This window comes from Pygocentrus nattereri, chromosome 25 (genome assembly GCF_015220715.1).
Source record: "Pygocentrus nattereri isolate fPygNat1 chromosome 25, fPygNat1.pri, whole genome shotgun sequence".
Classification (NCBI taxonomy): Eukaryota; Metazoa; Chordata; class Actinopteri; order Characiformes; family Serrasalmidae; genus Pygocentrus; species Pygocentrus nattereri.
The window spans coordinates 14732114-14746697 of record NC_051235.1 but is presented as its reverse complement, the minus strand read 5'-3'; the positions used below and the strand labels follow the sequence as shown (position 1 = coordinate 14746697).

General features: G+C 37.8%; 1 long non-coding RNA gene across 2 annotated transcripts in view; it reads right to left on the bottom strand.

Moving 5' to 3' along the window:
• Positions 1-14584, bottom strand: part of LOC108424903 — a 199499-nt gene extending 184915 nt beyond the window's left edge. For both annotated transcript variants that reach the window (XR_001857664.2, XR_001857665.2), the window contains exon 1: positions 14517-14584. This is a non-coding gene — a long non-coding RNA (uncharacterized LOC108424903). The remainder of the gene's footprint in view (positions 1-14516) is intronic.

Here is a 14584-nt window from a genome sequence, read left to right as displayed (position 1 = left end):
GAACATATTCCATGACTTTTGCAAAGGCCTCATTTTAGAGGATGTGTTAACTTATTTTCCCTTAGAAAAGCAGCAAAACATGTTGTTAGACCAGTGGTGGCCAAACCTTTGCATCCAATAACATTCACAATGTCAGTATTTCTGAAACACAAAACAACTGTATGTATCAAAAAATCAAACAACCACAACAACCTGTGTAATAAAGTGGATAAAGTGCTTAGTATTAAGTATTTTATCTACATTCATATTGTTTTTTATTATCTTTACTAATTGTTTAATTCTTTTCACCTGTTCCTTCTTAGAGGTTTTTAAAGCATGCATGGTGATACTATTGTTATCAGTAGATATTTGCTTATAAAAAAAAGCTGTTTAGATTTGACCAATAATCCAAATTGTTATTGAATGAAATATTTATTGCCCTCTGGAAGAGCATAGTGTTTGGGTGATACTGAGCTGCTGAATTATGTTATTTTACTGCATTTTGTAATCCCTACAAATAATGGTCTATGTCACTTTAATGGTAATACAGGCAGAACATTCTCTCAGTTTCTACATTTCATTAAAAAAACCTTACAGTTCAGACTCGTACATAACGAATCAGCTGATATCGGCACTGAGCGGAAATTTCCGTACTGATTCATTTGTAATATTATTTGCATTTTGCCACTGGGGAAACATATTTGCTAGTTTCAGGAAGAAGAAATTGTGATGCATACCCTGCACAAGTATTGTGATGTTACATTTTTGCCATATCGCCCACCTTCATCCATAATATTGACAGCATTAAACAGAACATACGCAAAAGAATTAAACTTTTGCCAAAGTCAACGTCACTTTTTCTGCCTTTTTCAAAAGAGCATGTAACCACACTTCCTTTATCCCTTTGGCTTCTCATCTTCATAAAGACGATCTTTTCTGTCAGAAAGCTAATACCAGACATCTCTGCAACATGTGTCCTGACCTTTCCCAAAGCTGGAGTTTCTGTTTTGATATGCTCCTGATAGCGAGCTGCCCTGCTCTTTGCCAAAGAAAAGGTCACGCTGAGTGTTCACATTAGACACACGCTTTCTCTTCATCTTCAACAGAACTGCCTCCCCACAGGCTCATGTTTAGGGACTCCAAAAACATGTGAGAGTTTAGTTCTGTCATGGTGGTCCTCAGCTGGTTTGAAGTGTTCCTACTTCTAACATTCACTCTTAATATAAATATGTACATTTTTCTTCACATTCTCTCTCATATATATATATATAGGTCAATATATCTCTACGCTCACTCACACATAAAATGTCTACAATTACACAGAATTTATTGCAGATTCAAATCTAATCTTCCTTCCAAAAAGTGAATATGAGTAAAAACACTAGTTTCATGGAGGACTAAATGCTTATAGCTTTAGTTTCCTAGGTAACGTACCTTAGAGATCTCATTACAAAGGACAATGGAAACTATTTTAAAAATTAGCTATTGGCGTCAACATACCATTGTAGTTTGCATTCTCTTATTAGTCATGTATAACCCCAATTCCAATGAAGTTGGGACGTTTTGTAAAACATAAATAAAAACAGAATACAATGATTTGCAAATCCTTTTCAACCTATATTCAATTGAATACACTACAAAGACAAGATATTTAATGTTCAAACGAATAAACTTTATTCTTTTTTGCAAATATTCACTCATTTTGAATTTGCTGCCTGCAACATGTTCCAAAGAAGTTGGGACAGGGGCATGTTTACCACTGTGTTACATCCTCTTTCCTTTTAACAACACTCAATAAGCGTTTGGGAACTGAGGACACTAATTGTTGAAGCTTTGAAGGTGGAATTCTTTCCCATACTTGCTTGATGTACAACTTCAGTTGTTCAACAGTCCGGGGTCTCCATTGTCGTATTTTGTGCTTCATAATGTGCCACACATTTTCAATGTGAGACAGGTCTGGACTGCAGGCAAGCCAGTCTAGTACCTGCACTCTTTTACTACGAAGCCACGCTGTCATAACACGTGCAGAATGTGGCTTGGCATTGTCTTGCTGAAATAAGCAGGGATGCCCCTGAAAAAGACGTTGCTTGGATGGCAGCATATGTTGCTCCAAAACCTGTATGTACCTTGCAGCATTAATGGTGCCTTCACAGATGTGCAAGTTACCCATGCCATGGGCACTAACACACCCCCACACCATCAGAGATGTTGGCTTTTTAAATTTGCGCTGATAACAATTCGAACAGTCCTTTTCCTCTTTGGCCCGGAGGACACGACGTCCATGATTTCCAAAAACAATTTGAAATGTGGACTCGTCAGACCACAGGACACTTTTCCACTTTGCGTCAGTCCATCTCAGATGAGCTCGGGCCCAGAGAAGCCGGCAGCGTTTCTGGGTGTTGTTGATATATGGCTTTCACTTTGCATGGTAGAGTTTTAACTTGCACTTGTAGATGGAGCGACGTTTTCTGAAGTGTTCCTGAGCCCCTGTGGTAATATCCATTACAGAATGATGTTGGTTTTTAATGCAGTGCTGCCTGAGGGATCGAAGGTCACGGGCATTCAATGTTGGTTTTAGGCCGCTTACTTGCAGAGATTTCTCCAGATTCTCTGAATCTTTTGATGATATTATGGGCTGTAGATGATGAAATCCCTTAATTCCTTGCAATTGCATGTTGAGAAACGTTGTTCTTAAAATGTTGGACTATTTGCTCACGCAGTTGTTCACAAAGTGGTGAACCTCGCTCCGTCCTTGCTTGTGAACAACTGAGCCTTTCAGGGATGCTCCCTTTATACCCAATCATGACACTCACCTGTTTCCAATTAACCTGTTCACCTGTGGAATGTTCCAAGCAAGTGTTTTTTGAGCATTCCTCAACTTTCCCAGTCTTAATCAAGTGTTTCTCAAGAATCAAGAATTTCCAGAACTGTCAATGACTTCAGCTGCCAATGTTGCCAAAGACAGGAGAGTAGCCTTAGATTCTGTTGGTACCAAAGAACATAAAGCTGGAATCTTCAGTACTGCTCTGAGGACCAACAGAAAAAGCACAGTTCTAATTTTCTGGTGCAAAAGCTTTTGGTACTTTGTGTTTTGGAAAGCACCCTTGAGCAAATTTGTGGTATCTGTGGTACAATAGGGCAGGATAATGTCTAAAAATAATTAGCACAGTATTTTCTTGTGTATTATTACTCCCCCACCTCCTGCCCCACAAACCAATACACCCAGTCAACTGCAGCTTTGAACAAATTTTTATTCCATTTTTAGCTTGTTTTTTATTCATATGGATTGTGTTAATGCAAATCTTTAATAAATCTCGCATATTAAGTAATCTAACGGCGAGCAGCCTTCTGTCATTTTAACGTATGCTACTGCATGAGTTCCTGCTTCTTCTGGTGCAGATTCTCAGTGACTTGTGTGCTAATAGCACTCCTTGCTGGAGAAACTTGAGTGCAAGTGGTTTCCAAAGCTGTGCCCACATGCATTGCACCTTTATTAAAGCATTAAATCATCTAGTTTTTTTTTTTTTTTATATATAATTCAACTAACCAACATAACACAAACTGCTCAAAACATTCAGCAGATTTTACTTAGACAGTTAATTACACGCCTCATAACAACCCAGTGTTTTACTAGTAGAACCAAATAAAACAATATGACAACATATTATTTAATATTATTTGTTAGCTTTTTCGGATCCTGTTTTCTGGCTATAGACAGGGATCAGAGGAACTCTCCCCACTTGTAATAGTTCCAGGTTAGAGCTAGCTGCTGCCCACTCACTTTAGCTTGGCCTATTTTATCACATGTCACACTGACGCAAGTTGAAGTTCCACAGCATGACATTTATTTTCAGTTCCAGGTACTTAAACTTAACATGAAGTAAAATAAATAGCACTGTGGTACACTCTCACTAAACTGTTACTGGGGTGATACCCTCAGGGGTACATCTGCAGTACTTTTAGATAGGGAACATAATGGTACCATATTCCATTGAAGGTATCATTTTTAAGTTGTGTTGACTCCACAAATCCTGTCTTATCTAAAGGCTTTTTATTTTACTGGACATTAAAATCACAGTTGTCCCTTTGATGGCACATTTACATTGTTTATACCTTGATAAATGAAAAATGTTCTTGCATAGAACCGTTCTTTCTGACAGTGTAGGTAAAGCTAGCATGATAGCTTCTTAACACATCTATCCCTCTTTGTCTCGTCCTCTCTGTCTTTCCTGATTTCCTTTATAAAAAGAAAGGCTACTGGAGCATGGGTCCACACAGTTCTTAAAAGGAACATGAACACCAATTTACCAACATATTTAAAAGCTGTTTAACATTAAATTGGTCCCCAAATCACCTTTTTACATTTCTATCAGGTCAGTTTCACAATGTAACATTCATCATTCTTCAGCTTCCCACCACAGGTCCACTGCTGGCCACATACTATTTGCGAGGTAGAATATTCAGTGTCACTGCTAAGATGACCAAAAAAATCTCAAGTAAGTGGTCTTTAGTCAGAGCATGACCACAGATGAAGAGCTAGAGGATTGTGCATCAGCAGATGGACTACAATCTCTAGTTGTACACCAAAATAAGTGTTCCTAAATAAAGTGGCCAGTGAGTATACAGGCATGCCAAGGCAGAAGAACAGAGGACTTATTACCATGCTTCATTTAGAGGATTTAGATAAACAGACAGACAGGAATGGCCAGTCACATGACTTGGCCAGATGGAGTACAATCACAGAGCTTACAATGGTCATGTTGCTTTATGTACAAAATAAACAAATATTTTGTTTGTACCCAAAACTGTAACAGTCGAAATGCAGCATGATCTGAACTCCACAAACACGCATAATAAGCAGGTGTGTCACGATGCTAGAAATAACCAAGCCCTCTCCTCGCATAAACACCCCCCAGATAATAAACAATAAACACTTACTCACATAACAAACCCATTTAGCTGCAGACACAACTGCCAATTATTCCAAGTATAGACATTTGTTTAATAAGCAAACATGTGGCGAGGGTTTGTGCTCTGATCTCATTCATCAAGCCTGGCAGATCCGACTCGTTTAGGCTCATAAGATGGAGTGATTGCGAGAAATTTGGGGCACGCCTGATAAAAAACGAGGCCCTTATGCATGTGGACAGCTTTTAGGAGGGTGGGGGAGGGGTCCTGTCAACCTGACATTGATCGATGAACCCGAGGAAGATCATGAACTGAGAATTAGCGCAGTAGGAATTGTATGATAAATAGTCTCCCCAAACTGAATTGAAAGCAGTCTATGATTACCAAAAAATAGCGTGTGTGTGGGTGTGTATGTGCAAGATTGGGAGAAGAGAGAGAAAGAAATGCCCCCTCCTGTCTGGAGAAGATCACCAGACACATCCAAATCTGTCTAATGGTCAAATGGTGAAAACAAAAGGTGCACTAATTAAAACTAGGGTTGCCAGGATTATTCAATTAAACTTGATTACTCTGTTAAAAATAATAAATTAAAACAGGCCATGATTTGCTGACAATCTGCATGGTGATCATGCATATTATTAATGCTACTGATGGTCTTTCTTACAGTAAGAAACAGAGCACGGTGGACAAACAAACATTATTTGACTATTTTATATATTGATCATTTATTGAATATATATGACAAAATGTGTCTGTAATATGTGGTTTATTTTTATTCATAGAATCATCATGCTTGTTTTTTGTTTATTAAAACAAGCAAAAATTTTTAGTAATACTTTTACTCAGTTGTTAAATTCTGGTTGGAAACAAAAAGGTTAAATTCTTTTAAAAAATATCCAATCAGTATGTGTTCTCTAGATAGATACAGCCAGGCGAGCTCTCTCATAGGTTGGGACTTCAGGAACTAGATCGAAGGCCTAACATATCAGATTGACGTATAAAGGAGCCGAAAGTGGAATCAACCAATGACACTTTGAGTTTTGACATTCAAACTGAAGGCCTAGCTTTAATTGTCACATTTGGCATTGCGTTTTACAGTATGCTAATTGAGGTCTATGATGGTTGCCTTATTCTGTGGGTATCACATTACTGAACTTTTGCATTGGTGAATTAGTAAAACAGTTGATTATGCTGAAAAAGGTTTTATTTTTTAAATAATACTATTTAGTTTTCATTCTTGTTGCAGTGGACACAATAGCTTTGATTTAGTTGTTTGTGAAAACTGTCCATAGAAGACTTCATGAACAGAAATACAGATTCTACACTGCAAGATGTCAACCACTACTAAGCCATAAAAACTGGATGGCCTAGATTCTATTTGGTAAAGTATTTTAAAGAGTCTGCAGAGTTCTAGAAAATGATCATGTGATGATATGAGACCAAGACTAACTTGTGTCAGAGAGACAGCAAGAGCGAAGTGTGGAGGCAATAAGTATCTGCCCAAATCCAAAGTATACCACTTCGCCTGTGAAGCATGGTGGTGGGGGTGTTATGGCCTATATGGCTGCCACAAGTACTGGCTTACTCATCTTCACCAATGATGTAACTGCTGATGGCCTGTAGCAAAATACATTCTGAAGTGTAGATAAACATCTTATCAGCTCAAATTCAGGAAAATGCCTCCAAACTCATTGAACAATACTTCATCCTACAGTAGGACAATGATCCCAAACATACTGCCAAAGCAATAAGGATGTTTCAATTTTAGACACTTCTTGCCTGGCAATTCTTGATCAAGTCGGTCACTTGATCTCCATCACATTAAGTAGGAGCTATAGCTATATGGCTGCAGTACAGGCCTGACAGAAGATACACAACACCTGGTGATGACTTTGAGCCACTTCATGCAGTCATTGCATACAAAGGCTTTGCAACAAAGTACTAAACTAATGACTATGACTAATTTACTGTACAAGCCACTGTTGTGTCCCAATTCATGATGAATGGACCAATATAAATGCTCTAAAATTGCTTGGAATAAAAGCACTTACCCTCCTCTGTAATCTTGTTATTTTGGAGGTACTTATTTTTCTTTGGACAGGGATCGTATATGCCTATATATAGCATAACATGAGGTTTTAGCTTAAAGCTTTGTCTTTAAAGTCAGATGTTCAATAAAATCAAACCACACGAGTGGATCAATCAGTCACTGAACCAGTTAATAATCTTAATCAAGTTCCTTATACAAAGCCTGTAGGCCTGATCTGTTGACTGGATCAATAATGCTGCCCTATTTTCTAACCCATATCTCTCTCTCTCTCTCTCTCTCTCTCTCTCTCTCTCTCTCTCTCTCTCTCTCTCTCTCTCTCTCTCTCTGGGAGTGTGAAAAATGCAGAGAAAACAAGCAATTTAGCTGTTTGTTATGTTGCCTTCGTGTTGTAAATATAAGTTTTCACTGAGATTTTACGTAAATGATCTTCTAAGGTGGAGTCACAATCCTCTGGGAAATTCTATGCTGCCAACAACAGCATCTTTTAAAGTGCACTTGTAAATGTAGTTAAAATGCAAAAACAAGTCAACACAACTCTGCAAAGCAATTTTAAGTTGTTAATTGGTCAATATTTGCATAAACAACCGCTTTGCAGTGTATCCACCAAATCTGGAGCAATTATCAACACAGAAATATGTTTATGAGCCAGATGGGGAGTCAAAAAGTTGAAAATTATTATTCTAACTATTTTTGCCAGTCTGCTGCCACAGTGTACGTTACCATTTAAAAAGTTGGTAATCGCTCTTTTTAATAATAAAAAATCAATGTAGTTGCAGGAACTTGCATACAAGTATTCCTTTATGATGCTAGTAATCTACAACTTCATAGATTTCTCATCATTTGCAGAAAAATTTAGAGAATTAAGAAATTTGAGAGATGATTGAAAAAGCTATATAATAAATTAACCCCCAGAATGCCTCATATTTGAAAGAAACTAGGCTGATAACTACTTTTTAATATAATTTAATATATTCTTCCTGTTCCCAAAAATGTGATTAATGAAACTTCTTAAAAGATCTTTTGGTGTCTAGCTTTATGGCATTTTCTTGATAGTATCTACACTGCATAGGTACAATAAACTAATAAAATAATATCATCATTAATATTACAAGTGATTCCAAACTTCATAGTATGCATGAGTGTATGCTAATGTTTGAATAGCCCTGGTCTAATTACAGGTGCTCAAATATGGCATTTTCTGTCAATTTTACTTCTTAGTATTTATTAATTGCAAGTTTAAAATATCGGGGGTGGGAGAGCATATAAGTAAGTAAGTAAGTAAATAAGTAAGTTTTTACTCATAAAGCACATTTATACCCAAGGTTCGGTACAAAGAGGACACATTTAAAATGCATCTAAAAATAATATAAGGTATATAACAAAACAAGATCCAGTAAAATCAATTCACAAAAACAAAGGCTAAGCAACAAAAACAGGTTTTTAATCTAGACTTAAATGCATCAGTAGAGGGTGCAGACCTAATGTTCAAAGGCAGACTGTGGCACAGCTTGCAGCAACTGATCTGAAGCAATACATTTGCATAGGCTACAATATCATAGGAAGGTAAACATACATTTTATGTTTAATTTGCTTTGTGTTTTTTTTTTTTGTTTTGTTTCCTCAGTATGTTAAACTCAGCAAATAAACAGGAATTGTGCATTCAAATGTACAGAAGTGTGTTCTCTGTAGAGGTGTAACAAATTTTCACTTAGAAAATCAACAAAGCAAAAATCAATCTTTTGGACACAATGGTACATATGGTCAGACATGAAATGCTATTAGTGATAAACGTCATGTCATATTCTCTGAATTATACGACTGTACAATTCTGAATCAGTAAAAATCACCCATAAAATAAACAGTAATCCCAGGCTGAAGTGAAAATGTCAGTGTCAAGGCAAATTGATACTTTTAACTTGCAATTTACAACTTGGCAAATAGGAACTTATGAGGAGCATGTGCTACCTACTACTGTTACTCTCACAGTGACGCAGGTCACACTTTATTCAGTTGGAGATCAATCAGTCACTGAACTCAATGGAATGCTCTGCGGGAGCACTCACTCATGTGCTAAACTGATGGAAAAGTGATAAAATGCTGAAATGACTGCAAAATCAGTGCAGGACAAAAATCTGCCCATTGCTTTCTCTCTCTACATGCATAGCTCGGCTTCCATCCAACTATCGAATTACATTCAAGCAAATAACTGAAATAAGTACATCACTTCTGTAAAAAAACACATCTGAGAACTGTGGAACTGTGGCTTTACAGAGAAACCTTTAATGCTGACCAACTTCTTGTTGCCATTTCGTTTCATTTTATGATCTTGTTTTACATCATAAGAGAAGAGACAGAATTACCGGCAAACATAATGGTACAGGAAAAAGCCATCAATTGATGCCAGAACCTTCTCTCTACTCACTGTTTAATATCAATGTTGTCGTTAGTCAACCAGTACCTGCTGCCTGCTGTTGTGGTTCATGGTCACATAACTACGGCCGTGGCTGAAATGGTCCCCGTGTCACTGTGTCCCACATTCAAAAATCGGGATCACTTTATAGGACACTATTATAGGGAATTTGTGATGGGAGTAAATGATTTCAGACGCTGAGTCACATGGGTTTTCTCATTACTATCCGGCAGCAAGTTCTTTCACAAACACTATGAACATTCTGCCCCCAGTGAGTCCACTATAACTATAACTACTGAGTTTGACTGCGCATGAAAACAGCTTACATACTTTTGTAACAAGTGTGAAGAGAGCTCTGTTGGAGACGCTGATCGGAAATAGTCAAACCAAACAATGCAGTGCATTGTGGGTATCCTCTAACACCTCAAAAATATCTCACTCTGTAGTGAATAAGGCACAGTTCTGGACGTAGCTTGTGTGCTTCCTTCATCATTTCTAGGACAAATCAGTGTCATATCACAACGGCAGTCCTGAGTCATTTAAGACGAAGGCTACATTAAATATTTAATAACATTAGATACATGTGATCCTCAAAAGCTTAGAAATTGTAAAGCCATTACAAAACGATACGCCTCTCTGGGGAAGAACACTTTATCAGGCTTGATGCTAGCTTGTCACTAGCAGCGCACAGCTGCCAGCTTTTTACACCAGAATCTGAGACAGCGTTTCTGTCGAGACTCCATTCCTAGTCACTCTAATTTGATGTGACAATTGTTTTTAACTCCAGGTTCAGTTGAAATAAGTTCTCTAGTGCTAGCTAGCATTTCCAAGAGTAAATCGGAGCATGCAGACTAGTGAGTTGTCCAGTGGAAGACAATTTATAAAAACTTCACTGGACATTAAGACCAATGTCACAAAAACAGTTCATGTCACTAAGGTGACATGGTGATTGTTTTTTAAAAAGGAGTGGGTGTAAAATAAATACACTGAGTCCGCAAGGCAAGTCTCTCTTAACTCTTGGCCTCAATATAATAATTTCTGTTCTCAGTATAGTAAATTGTGGCTGTTGAGATGCACATCTTTGGTTACAGATGATGATTTAAGGGTATAATGTTAGTGAACTCTCAACCCTTGACTGTTAACTACAAGTGGATCATCATGTGCATCTGTACAGTTAACTGCATTACTGTATAGATACAGAGATATTAATAGACCTCTATCTATAGCTTTTCAAACCATCAGTCTTGAGTTAAATTAACAAGCTTGATATTTGATTACCCCCAGGAAACTAAATGGGCAAAGTAGCTCTTTGTCGTTTTATTTGAGGGCTAATGTTAGCAGGCTAATGTTAGCAAGGGAGTTAGCTACTGCTTCTATCCTCTGTCCAATTCACCTGTCAACAGTTCAGCTGGCTGAGTGCTAGACAACATTTCATACATTCATATAGACAACTTTAAACACAAAGGCACTGCAAGTGTATCATCTAAGGCTTGATGTAGCTGCAGGTTATTTTCGCCACACAAGCTGGAGCACAAATGATGGTTTGATCAGGTGGTCTCAACCAAACAATCCATCACTTTCCAATAAGATTGGATGCCCTTACATCAAGCTGATAAGACCTCTTTGATTTTTTTTCAACAGTTTACACATTTGGTAAGGAAACTGAGCTGTGATTGGTCACAAGTCAAACATCTGACGCACTGTGGATGTATAGGCGGAGCATCAGTGTTTGATCTGCAAAGATAAATTGAAAAATGACATCATGTTTAAGGTACCACTGGGGTTGACACTCAAATTCTAAATCTGTCCCAGCGGCAATATTGGCATCGCTGTCAGGCAGTTATTTTCATTCAAACAAGGCTAGACTCCTGTGTCTTTGAACGGGGAGAGACCTAAAAAACTGAAATCAAAAGCCTTATTAATGTTTGAAATACATACTTGAATACACATTAAATATTGTGGCATCTAGATGAAAAAGAACCAGAAGGAAACGCTGCACGTGCTCTTTTATTGAACAGACAGCAAAGGAGAACTGCTGCCCAAGCAGCCCAGATAGCGTTCAGGTCACTTCCAGCTATACAGTTTCTCTTTACGTTGCCAGTAACACATGGGCACATCTTAGACTGAATAACAGCAACATGTCAACATTAAATGTCTCTCCTTACTGGGAGCAGAACCTTCCGAGAGCCTCTTTGCATGGTCACTTTGCATGGCTTCCAGAATGCCACAATATTTTGTTATGTGTGAGTCAAATAACAAGCAAAAAACTTAACTTTTCAAGCTGTGGCTGCTGTGTTTGAGCAGACCTCCACAACAAGGGGAGCATTTCCTGCCTGCAGCTTAAACTCATTTCATTGAAGGGTGGGATTTTCCTTGTAAACAGACACCATGTTGAGCTTTCCAATTCATATTTCAATCAGTGACAGCTCTCCTCCTTTATAATGTCTCTGGGCCAACCCAGGCCACCTCTTGGTTCTTCCCCAGAATGCATTCCTTTTGTAACAGCAAATTTATTCATCTTAAGCAAGCTTGCAAATTGATTTATTTTGTTGATTTTATTATGTTCATGAAAACCTTTGTATTTGATTTGTCAAAAATTGCAATTGAAGAAATACATGGAATTCAACCTAGCTTCTCTGTCCCTCATTCCACTGAACTGAAGCAATGCTTCTAATGGAAATACAACACCGTGGTTGATTACAACATGAAGGAAAGAAAGAAAGCATCGAATGCACATGGATTTTGTATGAATTACAGTTGATGTTATGGTTAGTTGACACTGAGCCACAGAATCTATCAGAACTTTATATGTCAAGGTTTAAAATTCAATTAGACAAACTCAACACAGCTCAAGTGAATAGCACATTGGCCCTGTAAGGTATCAAGATATTTTACTTTATGTGAACTGCAATACATTCTTTGGAAAACAAGAATCTGCTGTAGGGGTGGCAGTAGGCCAGAAAGACAACAGAGACACATGTTTTCATTTTGTGCTTGTTAAAATCACCTCTGTTAAATGTCTCATGAAAAAAAAAGGTTTTTCATTTGTTTAACCATGATTGCTATATAATCATAAAATTGTGATATATCTGTATATAATTTGAAAATCCCCGCTGCTGTTTACACTATGTGAACATTTCATGAGGAACAGACCAAAAGAATCTGTCCAAAATGACTAAGAATAAAGTCTTGTTACATTAACTTACATTGAAAGTTACAAACTTTTTTTTCCTTCTCATGTAAAGTTAGGTGAGATTTCTTGGAGATACAATGTTTTGTTCCAGCAGTGATGGAAAACAGCCTGTTTAATTCTAAGGAAAGGAGAGGTAGAAATATGGACATTTAAAATGAATTATGACTATTTTGGGTGCATAAATGGACCTCAAGGGTGAAAATAAAATGGAAGAAATAAAATGAGCTAACCAATACAGACACCTCTCTACCTCAATAAAGTTTCAAGAAAGGCCTTTCAGAAACAGGTGGCCGAGGTCAAGGCCTGTTCTCACTCAATTTGCTGTCCTCCATCCTGCCCACTTATCAGGAGCAGTAACAGTCCTGATGATTCAAAATAATTAAGTCAAACTACTTCATTAATTTGCCGTAATCAATCAAATTGGCCAAGACATCAAATCTTTAGAAGCTTCCTACTGCTGTATCCATTATGAGGCTGTTCTCAGTGGGCGAGCTGCACAATGCAGGCAAATGAACAGCAATTGTGCGATGAAAAATCTGCAGACATGTTTGCTGCTGACTGTGCACATAATCAGAAATGGTCTTTCCCACTGGGCAAAACACCAGCATTGATAATTGCTTCAAATGTGGCTAACGCATCGAAAGCCGTCAACTGCTAACCAACTTGCAACTTGAAATTCACCTTTAAAAACGTGTGTTTATGTTTGAAATTTAAACTCTGCTCCAATCCCACATATCAGCTCTGAGTCCCTGATGTTCATCGACAAGGGAGATTGATTCAGCATAGATCCAGCCAAGTGTTGCCTGCAGGAGAGTTAACACTCTACAAGAACCCCCTTCAACCCTCAGCCTGCATATGTATTTATTTATTTATTTACCCATTTATTTAACACAGAAAATACAGAGAACCATTGCTGTGTGAAGATGCAACAGATAAACAGTAACAACTTCTAGCTGAAGATAACTTGCCAGTATGTAGAGCAGGGGTGTCAGGCTCAACCAGTAAAAGGGCCAAAAAAATCTCATCAAATCTGTGGGCCAGATAAAAATATGTTTATATTTCATTTCTAATTAATGTGCTGTAACCCTAACCGGCTGTTGTTTATTCCAAATATGCAGTAAACAGTAAAATACAGAAACTTGTAGCAGACCTCAAAATATACACAAATACTTATATATATTTCAAATTGAAATGCCTCCAGGAGCTCAGTCTTTTAAACCTTTCTATTTGTTTGAACTAGACACCTGGCATCCTTTCTTTGTTGCAAGTTCATTAAGATTTGGACTCAATTTCCAAGCTACTGAGCAACTGTTAGGTGTTTATACTTGTTAAACTGCAGCTGAAATGCATTTTGGTGAGGGGCTGGTGTGGAATTGTGTACAATTCTGTGGAATTGAGGTGTAACTGCTGTCCCATAGACTGTTGTTGGGGTAGGAGAGTCGGAGCACATTACGTTGCAGTGCATGCTGGGGACTGTAGTGCAGTGCATTGTGAAATGGGCTAATGTTAATAGAAAATTTAAATACTTTGCGGGCCAGATAGGATTGTGTGGTGGGCCTGATCTGTCCCACAGGCCTTGTGTTTGACACATGGGATGTAGAGCAAGTAGAAAAAAGCAAACCTAAAACAAAACCATGTGTATATTTGGGCAATTCTACAGAAACATCCACTTTTTTATCTCTCCATAGGAGTCACTGGTGTTACTGATCATCATTGGACACATAAGAAAGATAACACCAGAGACAGTAACATCAGTGACATTTTTAATGAACAGTGGCTGCTACAGAGTATCAAACCACACGTTGTCAATCATAAAATATCCACTAAAATATGTAGTTTAATCCATTTGTATTCTATTGTTTCACAGTTACCTAAGAATAAAGTAGGTCATGCCAGTGGTTTCAACTAAAAGCTTCATATGAAATCATGAGCTAAATGAGAGAATTTCTGCTAACTGGAAGACACAGTGAACTTACCCGATGCTTTTCTTCATGGACCTTCAGGAAAAAGGTAACAGGAAGTCAAATGATGTCATCAGTGTAAC